Genomic DNA, 20,366 nt, shown 5'->3' with positions numbered 1-20,366 from the left:
CTATATCTTTTCTGAGATGCAGCGACCAGAATTGCACAGGGTACTGAAGGCAAGGACTCACCATGGAATGATACAAAGGCATTATGACATTTTCTGTTTGATTCACCATTCCCTCCTAATGATTCCCAACATTCTGTTTGCTTTTTTGACTGCTGTAGCACACTGAGCTGATGATTTCAATGTATTATCCACTATAATGCCTATATTTTTTTCCTGGGTGGTAGCTTCTAATATGGAACCTAACATCATGTAAATACAACATGGGATTTTTTCCATATAAGTATCACCTTGCACTTGTCCACATTAAATTTCATTTGCCATTTGGATGCCCAGTCTTCCAGTCTCGCAAGTTTCTCCTGCAATTTATCACAATCTGTATGTTATTTAACTACTCTGAATAATTTTTAGTTATCTGCAGATCTGATCACCTCACTCATTGTATCTCTTTCCAGATCATTTATTGTTTTATTGAAAAGCACCAGTTTGTCTCATTCTCTCTCAGACCATAACCCAATTTGGTTACCTATCTCGTCGGCCTTTACGTTCTTCCTCGGGTAAAAGTTAGCGCTTAAATACCTCTTTATTACGGCATAAACCTTTCTGCAATTATCAGGAGATAATGGAGTTTTTTGAAATACAAGACCCAGAAGATTATTCTCCTATCCTATTATGGGAAACTCTAAAGATGGTATTGAGAGTACACATTATTAGCTTTGCCTCTCATTGAAAAAAAGAAAGGCTTCAAAGGGAGCAATCACTTGAACGGACGCTTTGATATTTAGAATGGGCACATCAGCGGACGGGGTCCCATCGTCTGTATCAAGTGCTAGAGAAATGTAGAGCTGCCTTGCGTGAACTGCAACTAGAGGATGTGGAAAGGGCGGTAAACTATGCCAAGCAGTGCTCTTATGAACATGGGAATAAAGCTGGAGCTTCAGTTATTGTGGTGGCGGTGACAGCGGACCCTAATTACTAAGATTAAACAGTCTGATGGCACATTAGTTTATACTCATGACGCTTGAAATACTCAAATTAAGGACGTTTTTGTCTCCCTATATTCCGCTGACGGGAGAGACTCAGTTGAAGAGGTTGAAGCCTACTTAGCGGAACTGGAGATCCCAGTTTTGTCACAGGATTAGAAGGAATGGCTGTTGGCTCCTATTACCCTCCAGGAATTACAAGCTGCCATTATGGTACTCCTGTCAAAGAAATGCCCAGGGCTGGACGGGTACCCTGTAGATTTTTATAAATGCTTTTGGGAGCAGTTGACAGGTCCATTGAAGAGGGCTTTTGATTATTTGTAGCAACATCCAGAGCAATCTGGTAACTTGATTGATACAAATATTATTTTATTGCATAAGCCAAGATGGGAGGTCACAGAACCTGATGCAGATCAGCCCATTTCTTTGTTGAATGCCAATGTTAAGGTCTTGGCCAAAATATGCACATGAAATTGAGCAGCCCTTCCACATGCATTTATCAAAGTAGTAAACACCTTCAAAATAGAACCCCAGCAAGGGGAAGCTGTCTGGGTGCACTGGCAAGAGCCAGAAGGTAAACTCAATATCAGCCATAGCTATAAGGGCCCCACTCCCCACAGTCCCATAAGATGTCAAGTACACTGTTGAACGAAGTGAACTGCACTGTGCACATTTCCAGTGAGATAAAGTCATTCACTGCCCAACTGGCCAGTTAAAACAGGTTGTTAATTAACTTGTACTTATCCAGCTCCTTCTTTGGTATGACTGCTAGAGGCGATAAAACCATTCTGTTGAAAAGGGGCTGAGGGAAGAGGGCTGTAATCCTGCCCAGGCTGATCTCTGTGGCCAGCTTAGACCTCACTACCTGTGCAAGCTTCAAAGAAGAACATGCGTTCTTGGCATTACTTACAGGATTTCCTTTCAAATGCTGTTGGAGAGAAGCTGTGTGGGTACTAAACACAGGAATCCATTAGCGACAGAAGTTAAGCAAGTGAGAAGGTATAAGACTCCCCTCCCATGGCCATGTAAGGAAATTGTTCTTTTTACTCATCTTATGCCATTTCTCACAAAACTGAATCACTTCCTTCTGCAGAAGTAGATTTTTATCACACATTATTTATTTATTTATTTAATTTATTTATTTTTTATTTAATCGTTTTTAAATACCGAAGTTTAGCTATATGCCTTCACTCCGGTTTACATTTGGAACAACTCAATACATGTGAAGAAATCATAGTAACACAACTGTAAACTGGCGTCGCCGGGAGTTAAATATGATGATTTATTTATTTATTTATTTATTTAAATTCTTTTAATATACCGATGCTCAAGACCAGGTCTTATCGTACCGGTTTACAATGAACTAGGGGGAAAAAACCAGTTAACAATGGAAGCAAGAAATTACATTATAACAGGGAATGTGGAACTTGGTTGTTAGAGAAAAAGGATAGGTTAAACAATTTCTAGCTGGAGAACAAAGCAAATAAGCAGAAACGTGAGTGTTTACATGGTAAGCATTATATACAAAATTACGTGGTGTGTAATATAAGGCAAGTTATATTAAAGTGCAGTTAGCCGAGAAATAGTTCCTTTTTTGAGTTGCTGAAGGAGGACGCAACCGCGGGGTATGTAACTGTGGGGGTGATCCTGCGGTTTCTTCAGGGGTATGCTTGGGCGAACAGCCAAGTTTTTAATTTTTTTCTGAAAGTGATATGGCAATGTTCCTGGCGGAGATCTGGCGGAAGAGAGTTCCAGTGATGCGGACCGGCAGTTGATAGAGCACGTTTTTCAATGGTGTTGTGGAGAATGGACTTTTTTGGGGGAACCTGGAGGGAATCTCTGTATGCAGATCTGGTGGGTCTTGTAGAGGCGTGTGGTTTGAGGGGTATGGTAAGCTGGAGCGAGGATTCCTGAAATAAGGTTTTGTGGATAATAGTAAGTGTCTTGAAGAGAATTCTGTGGCGAATGGGTAGCCAGTGGAGTATTTTTAGAATCGGGGTGATGTGGTCCATGCGGCGAGAGTTTGTGAGGATCCTGGCTGCAGCGTTTTGCAGCATTTGAAGAGGTTTGGTAGAAGAGGCCGGGAGACCTAGCAACAAAGCATTACAATAGTCAATCTTTGAGAATAGTATGGCTTGAAGGACCGAACGGTAGTCGTGGAAGTGTAGAAGAGGTCTTAACTGTTTTAGTACCTGTAGTTTATAAAAACCTTCTTTGGTGGTGTTGTTGATTAATTTTTTGAGGTTCATTCTGGAGTCTAGGAATGCCCCCAGGTTTCTCACTTGACTTGTTAGTGGTGTGTTGGTATTGAAGGCTAGCGGGTTATTATCATTGGGGGAAATGATTAGCAGTTCGGTCTTGGACGTATTGAGTACGAGGCAGAGACTTGTGAGAAGGAGGTTGATATAATATATATATCTATATATATATATATATATATATGATATAATATAGACCGAGGTCTAACAAGGTATAAAAGTATGATTAACTCTAACAATATAACATGATAACTGGTTGTACAATGATAAGAATAGAACAGAAGGGGGTACGTTGTGGTAATGTTCAGGACTGTGGATGTGAATGAGTTCAGGTTAGGATGTATTCTCGGTTATATATATATATTAGGGATGTGAATTGTTTTTTGATGATTTAAAAAATTGTCCGATATTTTTTAAATCGTCAAAAATCGTTAGAGTGTGCGATACAATACAAATTCCCCCGATTTATTGTGAAAAATCGTTAATCGGGTACGGGAGTTATTTGGGGGGAGGGCGGGAAAACCAGCACACCAAAACAACCCCTAAACCCACCCCGACCCTTTAAAATGAATCCCTTATCCTCCTGAACCCCCCCCCAAAATGTTTTAAATTACCTGGTGGTCCAGCGGGGGGGGGGGGGGTCAGCAAGATCTCCTGCTCTCGGGCCATCGGCGCCATTTTGGCTGCCACTAATAAAAATGGTGCCGATGGCCCGATAAAAAAAAACAAACCACCCGACCCTTTAAAACTTACCCCTTAGCCTCCCCCACCCTCCCGACCCCCCCCCCCAAACCTTTTAAAATTACCTGGTGGTCCAGTGGGGGCACGGGGAGTGATCTCCCGCTTTCGGGCTATCGGCTGCCACTAATAAAAATGGTGCCGATGGCCCTTTGCCCTTACCATGTGACAGGGAAGCCGTGCGATTGGCCGGCCCCTGTCACATGGTAGGAGCACTGGATGGCCGGCCATGGCCCGCGCCATCTTTAAAGATGGCACCGGCCATCCAGTGCATCCATGGGACAGAGGCCGGCCAATGGCACGGATTCCCTGTCACATGGTAAGGGCAAAGGGCCATCGGCGCCATTTTTATTAATGCAGCCGATGGCCCGAGAGCGGGAGATCACTCCCCGCGCCCCCACTGGACCACCAGGTAATTTTAAAACGTTTATTTGGAGGTTCGGGAGGGTGGGGGAGGGTTTTTTTGTTATCGGATCGGGCGCAGCCGATAACAAAAAAAAAAATCGAGCCGGATGATAAAAATTTTAAGATTTGAATCGGAACCGGAACCAATCAGATTCCGGTTCCGATTCACATCTCTAATATATATATCTGCGTGAGTCACTATATGGTTTAGATGACCGTCAAGGAATGCATAGTAGATGTGTCTGAGGGTAATAAGTGTCCTTGATGATATGGGTGTTGATTGAGCCGAGTTGATTAACCGATCCCGTCTTTGAAGGTTTGTGTGAATATCCAGGTCTTAAGGTCTTTCTTGAATGTTTTGCTGTTATTTTGAAATCTTAGTTGTTCAGGTAGTGCGTTCCAGAGGTGGGGACCAGCGATGGACATGGCTCTGTTTCTTACTGTAGAATGTTTGGCGGTAGACATTGTTGGGATGTCAAGTTTTAATTTGTTTGTTGATCTAGTGTTGCGTTGAGGGACATGCATCTGAATTATGTTATTTAGGCTTGTGCTTTCCCTGTTGTGAACTGCGCTGTGTATTATGGTCAGAGTTTTATATTCGATTCTTCTGTTCACAGGTAGCCAGTGTAAGCCTTTTAAGATTGAGGTAATGTGGTCAGATCTTTTGCAACCTGTTAGTATTCTGGCTGCTGCGTTTTGAAATAGTTGGAGTGGTAGGATTGTAGATTTGGGTAAGCCTATCATAAGCGAGTTGCAGTAGTGGAAACTGGTGAATATGAGTGATTGGAGAATGGTTCTGAATTCAGGTTGGTATAGTAGGGGTTTTAGGTGTTTGAGTATTGAAAGCTTGTGGAAGCCTTCTCTGATTTTCATTGATATGTGCTTTTTGAGGTTATGCTCAGGGTCTAACCATTGTGATGTAGACATAAGCACATAAGCCTGCATGCTTACTTTTCAGAAAAGCTGTGAGCTAGACACAGGTAGGTGTTACAGAGATACTTTTTTTGGTGGTTTTGGAAGAGGTGTCCTTCGGTCAACTTTTAGATGATTAGCATGGGATTACCATCTAAACCTTGTGACCATGGAGAGGACTAGGTAAGGTACAGCTCATAATTCAGACAGGTTTTTTAGGACAGGTAGGCAAAGCATAATAAGTGTTAATGAACTGACCTCTACCATTATTTTTATCCTACAGCTTACGTCCATGAGGGACAGAGGGATGATAATACTACTTTTAAGAAGAGTATGACACAATTGTTCACACTCTTTACATGTTTCATGAGCACTAGTAGAAGGGCGGCAGGGGAATGGAAATGCTGGATCACAGGGCTGGAAAGGAGAATGGGGCTTTACTTCTTCCAAGCACTGGCTAGTCTGAGCCTCTATCTTCTTTCTCCTTCCCAGATCCCCTGAATTACCATGTTCATCCTTTTACCCTCATTTGTGTGGACAACATTCACTGAGGCAGCAAGACTAGGGGTGGGAGCCAGAGAAGATGGAAGGCAACACAGCCCAGAACACCATCCAGGAGCTCAACTGTTTCTGACTACTACTCAATCCCTCCCTTTGTATGCGCATTCTGTGTTGTGCTCTGTAAGCCGCACTATGACCCCTTCCTGTTTTTCTACCTGCAATACAGGGTGAGAGCAACGAGGAAGGGGGATGAAGATTTGAGAGCTTCTTAAGCCTGCTAAAAGGTAGTGGAACAGCAGTACTGGCCATTTGCCCACTATATAGGCCCTGGTGGCCACTAAAGAAAGGATAGCAACACATGCACTCTTGGTCTCTTGGCAGATGCCTCTTCCTCCCTCCTGAACTCCACCATTGCCTGGCCCACCGTCCTACTTCACTCATGTCTTCCCTATACATGAGTAGCTGTATTCCACATTTTCAGTGGTGGCATGCTTTCTGGGTCCCTGGGAATATGCAGAAATGTTAATGAATATTGTAATGCTAATGTATTTAATGTATACTTTTTTTCAGGTGAATGTCCATGTTGTCACTTATCACTGCTGTATGTGGAGATGGTGATTACTCTTGATTTTCAGGACAGGTTGATCCAGTCCTGGTTTTATCCATTTGCATGCTGGGACTTATTCTGATTTCCCTATTGCTTTCCCTAAGAAAAGCAAGACTATAAGTAACTGCATGCAGGGGTATAAAACCAGAACTGGATCAACCTGTCCTGACAATCTAGAGCCAGTTGGCAATGCTAGTGCCAGCTAAGGACTAGCTGTTTAAAAAAAATGGTTGACCTTGATATGTCCTTCTTCCTGACGTCCCTACTCCAATCTTATTGAGGTCATTGTGACATCAGTGGTTGGATGATAAATTTCAATGCACAGAAGAAGCAAGCTGGCACAGTGACATCTCTAGGCAAAATTATTTGGGAGGGGCAGGGTAGTGATGGGGGGGGGGGAAGCTAAGTATGGAGGGTGGCAAGCCAAAATGACAATTCCACAGAACACTCTCACCCCAACAGCATTGGCACCCTGACTTTAAATTGGCTATAAAGACACAATAAGAAAAAATCCCAAGGTCCTTTTGTGCAATTTAAAAAAACCTGGCCAGTTTCAACCTCTCAGTAAAACTACAACTAAAATGATTTTGTAGCCTCATTCAATCATTTCTTCTATATGGATATGAGAGTGAATTCTGAAATCTATACAGTATAAATCCTGAGCTTCCAGTTCTCTAACACACTCCATATCCACAGAAATTCCCTCAACAAGGAACCTAGGATGTTGACCTTTACCAGACAAACAAAACTGTATTGAAATTATGGTGTTTCTTCAGTCACAGCAACAAACACACTCTATTGCCAGGAAATATTTCTTCATGGAGAGAGGGTGGTGGATATCTGAAATGCACTCCCAGAAGAGGTGGTGAAGACGAGAACAATTAATTGATTCAAAAGGGCATGGGGAAACCACTGTGGATCCCTCAAAGCTTGAAGAAAGGGCTGTTGTAACATTTCTGCATGGGGGTAACCTGTATGGAGTGGCAGTTATTACCCTTATCAGAATGAGGTTCGCCTGCATGGAGCAGCAGTTACTATCCTTAACAGTAAGACACTCTCTAGCTCTTGGCAGAGAAAGATATGCTAGTAGAAGCTCTCACAGAGTTTTTAAAAAGCTTAGAAACTTTTGCATTTGACAATGGTAAAGAACAACTTCTGATCTATTCTGTGCTGTAGTGGTCTCACATACTCACTGAGATAGAAAGAGAGGCAGTGTACTACTGCCGATTTTGATTTTTCTCTTTACTGGGGGAGGATCAGAGTGGGAGACAGTTTGGAGACTGCAGTTGCAACAGTGCTAGAGATTTTTTTGTCTTTGCCTGAACACCTGTGAGGTGAGCAATGCACACCCAGAGACTTAATAGAAGAGACTTACCAGACTGCCAGTATTTTTTGTTCTATTGGTGCTTAACAGGTTGGTTTTGTTTGTATATATGAGTGTGTATGTGTGATAAAGACAGTTCTCCATACTGTGAGTGGTACTGTGAAGGCGGGGGAACAGTTTCAGCATTGCTAAATAAATACATTTGTAGTATCCAAACCTCCAGTAGGCAGTGCACTTCAACAAATTCCATCATGTCAGGAAATGGGAGAGGAGGGAATGTTGGCAGGGTTGTCACTAATGAGCTTTTAGTTATGAACAGATAAGGCTATTATCATCTCTGTACCAAGTAGTAGGTATGTGCACACAAAACCACTTTGACTTTGATCTATTAGTGGTCAATCAAATTAAATACATTATTTTTTTTTTTCAATTTGTTCATTTTGGGTATTTTTTTTAAATTTGGGGGTTTCAGTTCATTTAATGTTTTGTTTGGTTTATCTCATTTGCTGACTCAAATAAACAATACATTTCATACAAATCCCAAAACAAATAAGGAACCAAAATGCGGCCTCCCTGCCCTCCATCCCACCCACTGCTTTAACTGAGAAGAAGGCCTCCTGAGGGCCCTCTGCTCCCCATCCCCCCTGAAAATAATGTGTCACCCTCCACAGGACCTTCCGCTCCCACCAGTCCGCAAAAAAAAAAAAAAAGCCCTAGGCCCACCACCACCACCCCTGACACCTTAAAACAATGTGGCACAGATTGGCCCTGAGGCTGGTGCCACTTTTAAACAGAAGCCAGTGGGACTGGGGATTACTCCTGCTCCTTTCTTCATGGAAGACCCCCACAGAGGGAGTAAGTGGGGACTGTAGCAGCCCTGTTCCTGGCTTATTTGTGGTGGGGTGGATGGAGGGTCCTGGGGAGGCTCTAGGTTCTTGAAGGGGAAGTGGAGTATAGCAGAGTCACCCGGGGAAGCCTGGTTAAGGTAAGTAGCATTGGAGGGGGTCCAGGGATGCATTATTTTGTTTTATAAGTAATAAACCAAAAATATCTGACAATGTTTGGATATCTCTTAGCATGTTTATGTTCAGTGCATTCTATTTGGAATCAACTGAAAATAGACTTTTTTTTTTTATCATGATAAACACATTCATTTAAAGTGAATGCATAGCCCTACTAAGTATCTATTTAGAGAAACACCAAGTGAAAAATTGTCAGCAATGTGTGCCTCTAACACATGCTACGGAAAACCATGCCATGATGAGCAACCATATGGTTTAGATAACATCCAAATGCCCATCATGCCTGCAATTTTACAATCTGTAACCATTTACCCCTCTAACCAGCTACAAAGGTACTAAGCAAGCCAAAAACCAAGTTTAATATCAGAAAAACTTATTTTTACAGTGTCAATAACTGAAATTCCTTAGTTCCATATGAAATAATGGGGTTTTTTGTAATGGGTTACTCAGTTTTAACAGGAAACTTTTCAGACACACAGGAGAAAACTTTACTTGTCTTTCTGTAAATTTCTGGGGTGAAGTCAGTGAATAAACTATAAAAATGCAATTTTTGTATAGGACTACAAACATGGCTCCTGTTTCCAGTAGAGATGTACATTAATTAAAAATAAATGGGAAAAATGCAAAAAATGAATGGAGTAGCCCTCTGAAAATAATAAACATGCTCAGTTGCATTTCTTTTTGGATAGATTAAAGTCTACTAGGAAAGCGAAGCAGCAGACCAGAGCCAGATTGAGAAGGGACAAGGAAGGAGCATGATGGGTCAAGGTGAAGAAGATTTTGAACTGCCTATCCCAGGGTGACGTCCTCTTTTTTTTTTAACCTGAAACTGAAAAGAAAGCTGGAGGCCCTCCCTCTTTCTGTGCTGGGTCACTGTGCCTTAGTCAAGATGCTGCCCTTATGGCTTAAGTCCTGGACTGTATGGGCTTACCGCTCTATGGTAGGCTTTTTTATTTGGCGTAATAAAAGGGCACAGGTGGGCTTTAATGTCGTGCGGTTGGACAGGAAATTTGGTGGGGTTGCTCTCCCAGATTTACACATCTAATATGCTGCTTGTCTCCTTTGTCATTTGCAAGAGTGGACATCTAACCATCCCAAATTTGATGCGGAGGGCCTAATGTCTGATTGCACTACCCCTCATTTCCCGATAAATTTGGTACATTTAAGTCCTGGCAGATTGCTATCTCTGAAAGTTTCCACATTTTGACTTACGGCCATGTGTAACGTTTGGCGCTGGTGGCGGGGGTTGGTGGCTCACAGTCCATCAGTTTCATCATTTTTTACATTGACTGGGAGCCTGGATTTTTTACCTGGTTTGGGTGGCTCTATATTTCGGAGCTGGTCTGCAAAGGGGATTCATAATCTGGCTCACTTGGTAGATTCTGAATCTTCTTGCCTTTATTCATTTGAGCAGCTACAGGAAGATTGGGCTATACTGAGACATTTATTTGCTTATTTACAGACCTGTCACTATTGTATTAGCCTTTATAAGAATAATATATCTCTTCTTGTTCCCACTGATGATGATGAGAGCTTTCTGGAGACTCTGCCCAAGTTTAATACAATTGCTATTTGTGCAAGGCAGTTTCTTGCTGCCCTACCCACTCACCATACCTGGGAACTCTCCGGATTTAGCCCGGAGACTCCGGAATTCTAAAAGAATTACCAGTCTCTGGGCCAATACTGGAAATCTCTGGATGCTGCAGCAAAACCAATCTGCTTGGACCCGGAAAGAAAAAAGGAACATCACAGGTCTTGCGCGGCTGAAAAAGGAGGAACTCGACAGAGATTTTTACCATCTCTAGACCTTTTTAACTCTTAACTTTGCTTCCTCATGACACCACCTGCTCCTGCACAGCCTGTTTCCTTTATCCAGACACTTGCCTGCCCCATCCTGTTTGCCTTGGCCAATCGACATTGCGATTTCCTGCCCGTTCATCAAACGAGGAGTAAGAAACAGGCAGCGATCACTTCCACAACAGAGGAGGAGAAAGAAGAGGCTGCTGCTGCTTCAGGAGCCCAAGTTAGAGTCTGCTGTTGCTAGTGTGTTTTGAAAGGGGGGGAGAGAGAATGAATGAGCATATCTGTGAGAGAGAGTGAGTGTGTATTTGTGTAGGAAGAAGAGAACTGAGAGGGTATGTGAGTGAGTAGGAGAGAGCTGAGTGCAAGTGAGCATGGGTGTGAAAGTGAATGGGCATATGTGTATGGAAGAGGGAGAGATGTGAGTGAGTATGTGTGTGTTGGTGGGAGAATGGCAGAAGTAAAGGTGTAAATGGACATGTGAGAATGTGAGAGAATGAGCAATGAAAGTAAGTGTGAACATGTAAGAGTGTTTATGAGACAAAATTTGTGAGCATCCAGTCCCACTGTGCAGTTGCCCTCCCCCCGTTCTCCCCCCCCCCACTGCTAATCCATGGTAATCTCAGGGTGACTGGATGTCAAAAGTTCCCAGGTATTCCACTCACTACCTGACCCGATTAGTGGAGAAATGGGTGCGGATCTTGGCAGTGAAGTCTCCTCGGAATTGCTCTCCCGCGCCTTCCTGGTGATTTCCAGATGTTATCTGGCAACCATCATGAGGGAATTTCAGTATAAGCTATTACACAAAACTTACATTACCTGGGTACGAGGTGTCTTGATGAACCTATGGAATTCTGATGTCTGCCTGAAATGTAAAGCTGCACTACGTGACTTATGTCATATGTTTACGGAGTGTTCCAAACTTCAGCCTTTTTGGAACAATATTATGGTTTATTTGGATAAGTTATTGGGATGCTCTTTTTTGTGGTCTGGGGTCTCTGTATATTTCTGGTTTTGGGATAAAGGATGCTTGATACCCCGAGGGAGTAGAAAATGTCTTGCTGTGGCCACCATCCTTGCTAAAAAGTCTCTTTTAATATGCTGGAAACTGGAGGAGGTGCCCTCATTCACTGAGTGGAAAGAACTCATGTATCATACTGCACAGCTGGAATCGCTTCGGAAGTGGGAATTGATTACTCAGAAATTGTTTCTATTCCTGAAGGGTTATCTTACTCTCTGGGACATAAGAACATAAGAAGTTGCCATACTGGGTCAGAGCAAAAGTCCATCAAGCCCAGCATCCTGTTTCCAACAGTGGCCAATTCAGGCTACAAGTACCTGGTAAGTACCCAAATACTAAGTAGATCCCATGCTACTGCTGCCAGTAATAGCAGTGGCTATTCCCTAAGACAACTTGATTAATAGCAGTTAATGGACTTCTCCACCAAGGACTTATCCGAACCTTTTTTAAACCTAACTATACTAACTGCACTAACCATATCCTCTGGCAACAAATCCCAGAGCTTAAATGTACATTGAGTGAAAAAATCCTCAGATTATTTTTAAGTGTGCTACTTGCTAACTTCATGGAATGCCCCCTAGTCCTATTATCTGAAACAGTAAATAACAGATTCACATCTACCCATTCTAGACCTTTCATGATTTTAAAGACCTCTATCATATCCCCCCTCAGCCATCTCTTCACCAAGCTGAACAGCCCTAACCTCTTTAGCCTTCCTCATAAGGGAGCTGTTCCATCCCATTTATCATTTTGATCGCCCTTCTCTGTACCTTCTCCAGTGCAACTATCTTTTTTTAGATGCGGTGGCCAGAACTGTACACAGTACTCAAGGTGCGGTCTCACCAAGGAGTGATACAGAGGCATTTTGACATTTTCTGGTACTTCTTGCTCATTGATATTGGTACTTGGGATTGGGCATGCTGGCTGCCTTGTCTATTCTTTTAGGCTGTGGGCTGTTCTAGGTGGGTATGTGTTTGTGTGGTTTGTGACTGCGTGTGTGTTTGTGGTTTTGACTGGAAGTATGTATGACCAGGGGATTTGTTGAAAAGATGGGTCATATTGGTTGTTTCATTACCAATATGTTGTTGTGGCTGCTTGTGATGATGAGATTGTATGTTGTTTCTGCATCTATTGACTCAATAAAGATGACTAAAAAAAAAATAGAGGGGTCACCAAAAGAACATAAGAACATGCCATACTGGGTCAGACCAAGGGTCCATCAAGCCCAGCATCCTGTTTCCAACAGTGGCCAATCCAGGCCATAAGAACCTGGCAAGTACCCAAAACTAAGCCTATTCCATGCTACTGTTGCTAGTAATAGCAGTGGCTATTTGCTAAGTCAACTTAATTAATAGCAGGTAATGGACTTCTCCTCCAAGAGCTTATCCAATCCTTTTTTAAACCCAGCTACACTAACTGCACTAACCACATCCTCTGACAACAAATTCCAGAGTTTAATTGTGCGTTGAGAGAAAAAGAACTTTCTCCGATTAGTTTTAAATGTGCCACATGCTGTTGTGTTCCGCGGCCGTGGTAGGCCACGACCGCGGTCCCCTACCTTGCCCGCGACGGTGAACCACCGCGGGAGTCCCGGTGGAAGGCCCTGACTCGAGGCCCGTCACTCTGGCACGGGTCCCTGTGCTGCTCGCCGCAGGGGAAGCCGTCCCTGCTCCCCCCTCGCGGTGTCCAGCAGCGATTTCCTCCGTGGAGGAAATCCAAGATGGCCGCCACCATCTTTAGGCACAAGGCTGCACCTCCTTGACAGATTTAAAGGGACCTGATCCCTTTAACTAGCTTCAGCTGTTCTCTATCAGCCAGAGCAGGGGAAGTATAAAGGGCGGCTTCCTCTGCTCATTCCTTGACTTGGCAACTTCCTTGGTTAGTCAGGTCTGCTTGCTTCAGTGAGTTCTTGTGCTTTGGATCTTTGTTCCTGTTTCGTCTGGTGTTCCTGGTTCCTGACTTCGGATCGGCTAGTGGTGATTCCTGGTATTGACTTCGGATTGGCTAGCGGTGATTCCTGGTATTGACCGGATTGGCAAGCAGTGATTCTCGGTGTGTGACCTCGGACTGGTGAGCGACGACCCTCTGGCACTTGACCTTGGACTCTTCTTGACCGTTGTCTCCAAGGGCCCGCCTAAGTCCCAGCGGCCCAGGTCCCTACAGGCTCCTCCCAGGGGGACCGCGGGCTTCCAGGGGTGAAGCTCTAGTCAGCCCTTGCACCGAACTCTCGACCTCTCAAAGGTCTACCTACGTCCCGGCGGTCTGGGTCCCTATAGGCTCCTCCTGGGGGGACCGTGGGCTTCCAGTGGCAAAGACACACTTCTTCTCTTCAAACGTCTTGACTCCTCGTCTGCCTCCACAGTCGCCTCTGTCTTCAGTGCCGAGGGTCAGCTGGTCACATCTTCTGCTCCTGCCTCGCCACCTGACGGGAGAACCTTCGGATCTTCCTCCTAAGGTATTCCATCCTCCCATCGGCCCAAGAGTTCACAAGCCTGAGCATAACAGATTGCCAAGTCCATGGACCCGGCGGAGGTATCTGCCTGCCAGGCCATTCCCAGAATGGCCCCAGCGCCTGAAGGATCAGCAACAGACCCTTGATGCCCTAGTCTCTGCGGTGCAGGGCCTGACCCAATGCCTCAAGGCATTAGGGCCCATGAACCCTACACTGCCGTCCCCGCCCGGGGCTCAAGGATGCCGCCCTACTCAGCCAGGCGCCGTCTAGTCCTCCGTGGGCAATCTGGGGCAAGTAACTCCCACACAACTCCCGGCACCCTCTCAATACGCCAGAGATGCGAAGTTGTGTCGAGGATTCCTTAGCCAGTGCCAGGTCCGCTTTTCCTTGCTGCCTGTGCAGTTTCCCAGCGACCTGGTCAAAACCAGCTACATTATGTCCCTGCTCGATGGAAAGCCTCTGATCTGGGCCCATCATCTGTGGGAGAGAAGGGACCCTATCTTTGAAAACTTGAGTCAGTTTCTGTCTGCTTTCCAGCAGATTTTAGATGAGCCCATCCGCAAACCCACTGCAGTCTCAGAATTGCTCCGATTGCGACAGGGTACTCGAACAGTGGCCGAATACGCAACGGAATTCCGCACCCTGGCCGCAGAGCTGAATTGGAGAGAAGATAGCCTCCACGGGATCTTCTTGGAAGGGCCAGCCTCACGCCTTCAGAATGAGCTAGCGGCGAAGGAACTCCCAGATGACCTCAATGGCATGGTAGAATTGGCCAATCGAGTGGATCATCGGATGAGGTTTTGCCTTCCATTAGTAAAGGCAGCGAGAAGGCCCTCACCTTCTTCCAAGAGTGCATCAAAAGCCCTTCGAGAACCCGCCGAGGAGCCCATGGAGTTGGGTCATGGGAGAGTCTCTCCTCAAGAGCGTCGGCGGTGCCCGAAGGAAGGACTTTGCTTTTATTGTGGCAAGGCAGGCCATCGAATAGCTGCCTGCCCAGCATGACTGGAAAACTCCCAGGCCTAGGACCTGAAGGAGGTCTCTTCCTGGGCTGTACTTCACCCACACCTCCACTAACGCTGCCAGTGGCATTAACCTCGGTGGATGGGGAGTTCCACACGCTAGCTCTAGTGGACTCCGGCGCCAGCGGCAATTTTATAATGAAAAGCCTAGTGGAACACTTAAAGATTCCACAAGTTCATCTCCCTGTTCCCATGGTCATCTCCTCGATCCAAGGGAATCCCCTTCCAGAACAGGTGACACACACCACGATTCCCGTCCAGCTGAGGACTGGGGTCCTCCATCAAGAGCAGAAGTCATTCTACGTTTTGGAGTATTCCATTCATCCAGTCGTCCTAGGCCTTCCCTGGCTCCAGGAGCACGAGCCTCAGTTTGACTGGAAGACCTTACAGCTGTCTTGCTGGGGGCCGAATTGCCACAGCAATGGCCTCCAATCTGTGACAAAACAGGATTAGCAGCCAGATGTCCGAAATGGATTCCTTTATTGGAAGATAACACGAGTATGTAAAAAGTGCCCAACTCTGGCCGAGTTTCGCCCTCTTACAATGGGGCTACATCAGGGGCTCAACTAAATTCGTGTATAGGTGAAAAAATCCAAGTCTTAAAAAAGACTGTACATTAAGATAGTTATTAGATTGGCTTGAAAAAACTTATAGGCAGCGATATCTCTGTTTCTCATGTAATCATTAACACAAAGGTAGTCAATGTGCCAGTATGCTTTTATGCTTGAGACAGCGATCATAGGCGGCAGCATAGCTTTCCCTTGTTCACTCAAAATATGCTGCCTATAAGTTTTTTCAAGCCAATCTAATAACTATCTTAATGTACAGTCTTTTTTAAGACTTGGATTTTTTCACCTATACACGAATTGAGTTGAGCCCCTGATGTAGCCCCATTGTAAGAGGGCGAAACTCGGCCAGAGTTGGGCACTTTTTACATACTCGTGTTATCTTCCAATAAAGGAATCCATTTCGGACATCTGGCTGCTAATCCTGTTTTGTTGCCCCCACGGCTTTGTTAGACAGCCTTCCTTGCTGTTTCTTCAGTCCTCCAATCTGTGACTCCAGCTTCCTGCTCCATCACCTCCACCAGCCTTCCAGGCCTGCCGGCCCCCTACGCCTCATACACGGATGTTTTCTCAAAACAACGGGCTGAGATACTTCCACCCCATCGATCCTTCGATTGTGCTATCAATCTCCTCCCAGGTACGGAACCTCCTCGAGGGCGCACCTATGCCCTCTCGCTGGCCGAGACGCAGGCATTGAAAGAATACATCGAGGAAAACCTGGAGAGAGGTTTCATTCGGAAATCTAAGTCGCCTGCAGGGGCAGGATTCTTCTTTGTCGCAAAGAAGGATGGAAGCCTTCGCCCTTGTATTGACTGTCAGGGTTTGAATGCTATAACGGTCAAGGACTGTTATGCCTTGCCCCTCATCTCTGAGCTCTTTGACCGGTTACAAGGTGCGAGAATCTTTTCCAAGTTGGACCTTCGAGGGGCTTACAACCTCATCTGAATCAAGGAGGGTGATGAATGGAAGACGGCCTTCAACACCCGAGATGGCCACTATGAGTATTTGGTTACGCCATTCAGGCTCTGTAATGCTCCCACAGTATTCCAGAATACCATGAATGAGATACTCCGTGATCTCTTGTACCAGTGCGTGGTCGTATACTTAGACGACATTTTGATTTTCTCTGACACTCTGGCCACCCACCGCCAGCACGTCGTCCAAGTTTTACAACGCCTCAGGAAACATAAATTGTATGCGAAGCTTGAAAAGTGCCTTTTCGAACAGGAGTCTATTCCCTTCCTGGGGTATTTAGTCTCCAGTCAAGGATTCCGTATGGACCCTCAGAAGTTAAAAGCCATTCGGGAATGGCCACAGCCGTCTGGAGTAAAGGCACACCAAAGGTTCCTGGGCTTCGCAAACTATTACCGGTCTTTTATTCCCCATTATGCGTCCATCGTTGCCCTGATGACAGCCCTGACCCGGAAAGGTGCGGACTCCAAAAATTGGCCTCTGCGAGCAGAGGCCGCCTTTTGTCGCTTCAAGGAGGCATTCATGCAACAACCATGCCTTCAGCATCCGGATCCGCAGCGGCCATTTTTTATCGAAGTAGACGCATCCTCAGAAGGAGTAGGGGCCGTTCTGAACCAGGCCTCTGAAGGCCATAAGCTACGCCCATGTGCCTTCCTCTCCCACCAGTTCTCGCCAACAGAGCGAAACTATGCCATAGGCGACAAGGAGCTCTTAGCTATCAAGGTAGCCTTAGAAGAGTGGCGCCCATCGCTAGAGGGGGCACAACACCAGTTCACAGTCTACACCGACTATAAAAACTTAGAGTATCTGCATTGGGCACAACGACTCAACCCATGACAAGCCCGTTGGGCCCTATTCTTCACCCGCTTCAATTTTATCCTCCGCTACAGACCGGCCAGGAAGAATGTCAAGGCTGACGCCCTATCACAGGTGTTTGAGTCCACAGAAGATTCCGATGAACCGCAGTTCATCATAGAGCCGTCACGCATCTTGCTATCCGCCACTACGACCATCCAGCCCGGGAAAACTCTAGTTCCTCCACATTTGCAGAAGCAAGCCCTGGCATGGGCTCATGATTCACATTGTTCCGGGCACCCAGGACAATCCCGGATGTTGCAGACCCTGTGCCGGTACTACTGGTGGCCAAACATTAACAAAGATGTTCGGGCGTACGTGGAGTCCTGCCAGGCATGTGCCCACCACAAAAGGATCCCTGGTTCAACTCCAGGCTTACTTCAGCCCTTACCTGTGCCTTCAGAACCGTGGACCCATGTGGCAACCGAGTTCGTGGTTGATCTGCCACTATCCGGTGGCAACACGGTGATATGGGTGGTCGTGGACCGCTTTAGAAAAATGGCGTACTTTTTGCTGTTGCCAGGATTGCCATCTTCTCCACAGCTGGCCCAGCTGTTCGTCCAGCACATCTTCAGGCTACTTGGCCTACCTAAAAGCATCCTGGCTGATCGAGGGCCTCAATTTACTGCCAAGTTTTGGAGGGCCCTCTGCCAGAAGTTTGACGTCACCTTAGACTGCACGTCTGCTTACCACCCACAGACCAATGGTCTCGCGGAGAGAACCAACCAGACTCTGAAACAGTTCCTCCACATTTACGTCAACAAGAAACAAGATGACTGGACTAGCCTGCTACCCTGGGCCGAATTTGCTCTTAATTCTCATTGCTCCGTGGCTACTGGATCCTCCCCGTTCCAGATAGTATATGGGAAACTGCCATGTCCGCTGCTGCCTGTCCCCATCTCTGTGACGTCCCCGGAAGCCCAACTCTCTGCAGACGAGCTACACCACCTGTGGATATCCACACAGCGTACCCTGATCATGGCCAGTCAGGCGGCTAAGAGGTATGCTGACCAATGAAGAAGACCATACCCGCTTCTCAGGCCGGGCCAAAAGGTTTGGTTGAGCATGCAGTTCATCCGCCTGAAGCTACCATCAGCGCGACTAGCCCCATGTTTCATCGGGCCGTTTCCCATCATCCGGCAGGTGAGTGCTGTCTCGTATCAACTTTGTCTTCCGCCTTCCCTTAAGATACACAACACATTCCATGTGTCCCTCCTGAAGCCTCTAGTTTTATCTTGGTCTTCCAGCGTGCCTCCGACTCCCCAACCTGTCACCTCCGAAGATGACCTCACCTATCAGGTCCGAGAGGTCTTAGATGTGTGAAAACACCGGAAGAAGTGGGAGTACCTGTTAGCGTGGGAGGGCTTCGGTCCCAAAGAAAACTCCTGGGAGCCATTGGCTAACATCCTAGACCGGGATCTACTGGAGCAGTTCCACAGGGACCATCCGGCTAAACCCAGGCCTCCGGGGAGACGCCCTAAAGAGGGGGGTATTGTTGTGTTCCGCGGCTGTGGTAGGCCAAGACCGCTGTCCCCTACCTTGCCTGCGATGGCGAACCACCGCGGGAGTCCCGGGGGAAGGCCCTGACTCGAGTCCTGTCACTCCAGCACAGGTCCCTGTGATGCTCGCCACAGGGGAAGCCATCCCTGCTCCCCCCTTGCGGCGTCCAGCGGTGATTTCCTCCACAGAGGAAATCCAAGATGGCCACCGCCATCTTTAGGCGTGAGGCCGTGCCTCCTTGACAGATTTAAAGGGACCTGATCCCTTTAACTAGCTTCAGCTGTTCTCTATCAGCCAGAGCAGGGAAGTATAAAGGGCGGCTTCCTCTGCTCATTCCTTGACTTGGCAACTTCCTTGGTTAGTCAGGTCTGCTTGCTTCAGTGAGTTCTTGTGCTTTGGATCCTTGTTCCTGTTTCGTCTGGTGTTCCTGGTTCCTGACTTCGGATTGGCAAGCGGTGATTCTCGGTGTGAGACCTCGGACTGGTGAGCGACGACCCTCTGGCACTTGACCTCGGACTCTTCTGGACCGTTGTCTCCAAGGGCCCGCCTAAGTCCCAGCGGCCCGGGTCCCTACGGGCTCCTCCCTGGGGGACCGCGGGCTTCCAGGGGTGAAGCTCCAGTCAGCCCTTGCACCGAATTCTCGACCTCTCAAAGGTCCACCTAAGTCCCAACGGTCCGGGTCCCTACAGGCTCCTCCTGGGGGGAACACGGCTTCCAGCGGCGAAGACACACTTCTTCTCTTCAAATGTCTCGACTCCTCGTCTGCCTCCACAGTTGCTTCTGTATTCAATGCCGAGGGTCAGCTGGTCACATCTTCTGCTCCTGCCTCACCACCCGAAGGGAGAACCTTCGGATCTTCCTGCTAAGGTATTCCATCCTCCCGTCGGCCCAAGGGTTCACAAGCCTGAGCATAACACATGTTAACTTCATGGAGTGCCCGCTAGTCTTTCTATTATCCGAAAGAGTAAATAACTGATTCACATTAACCCGTTCTAGACCTCTCATGATTTTAAACACCTCTATCATATCCCCCCTCAGATGTCTCTTCTCCAAGCTGAAAAGTCCTAACTTTAGTCTTTCCTCTTAGGGGAGCTTTTCCATTCCCTTTATCATTTTGGTCACCTTTTCTAAAGTCCTTTCTCTCTTAGATTTCAGAGAGAGAGAGAAGAAAACGTTTTTTAAGCTCTTACTAAGAATGAAAGAAAAAGCTTACAGAAACATTTATATTTGACAGAAAAGGTAGGCTGACTGTTGCCTCTTGTCACTATGTCACAGGGTTACAAAAACCAACATGTGAGTTGCAGTGTGTCTATGTCTGCATTGCAGTGTAGCACACTTGAAATTCTGCTTCATTGAGTCTCAGTCTCTGACAGGAACATAGCAGCAGCCTGTGGGTGTTCTTAGCATGCATTCTAAATGTTAAAGTACCCATTT

Source organism: Rhinatrema bivittatum, chromosome 2 (assembly GCF_901001135.1).
Source record: "Rhinatrema bivittatum chromosome 2, aRhiBiv1.1, whole genome shotgun sequence".
NCBI lineage: Eukaryota > Metazoa > Chordata > Amphibia > Gymnophiona > Rhinatrematidae > Rhinatrema > Rhinatrema bivittatum.
The sequence above is the reverse complement of the archived record's forward strand: the minus strand, read 5'-3'. Positions refer to the sequence as shown.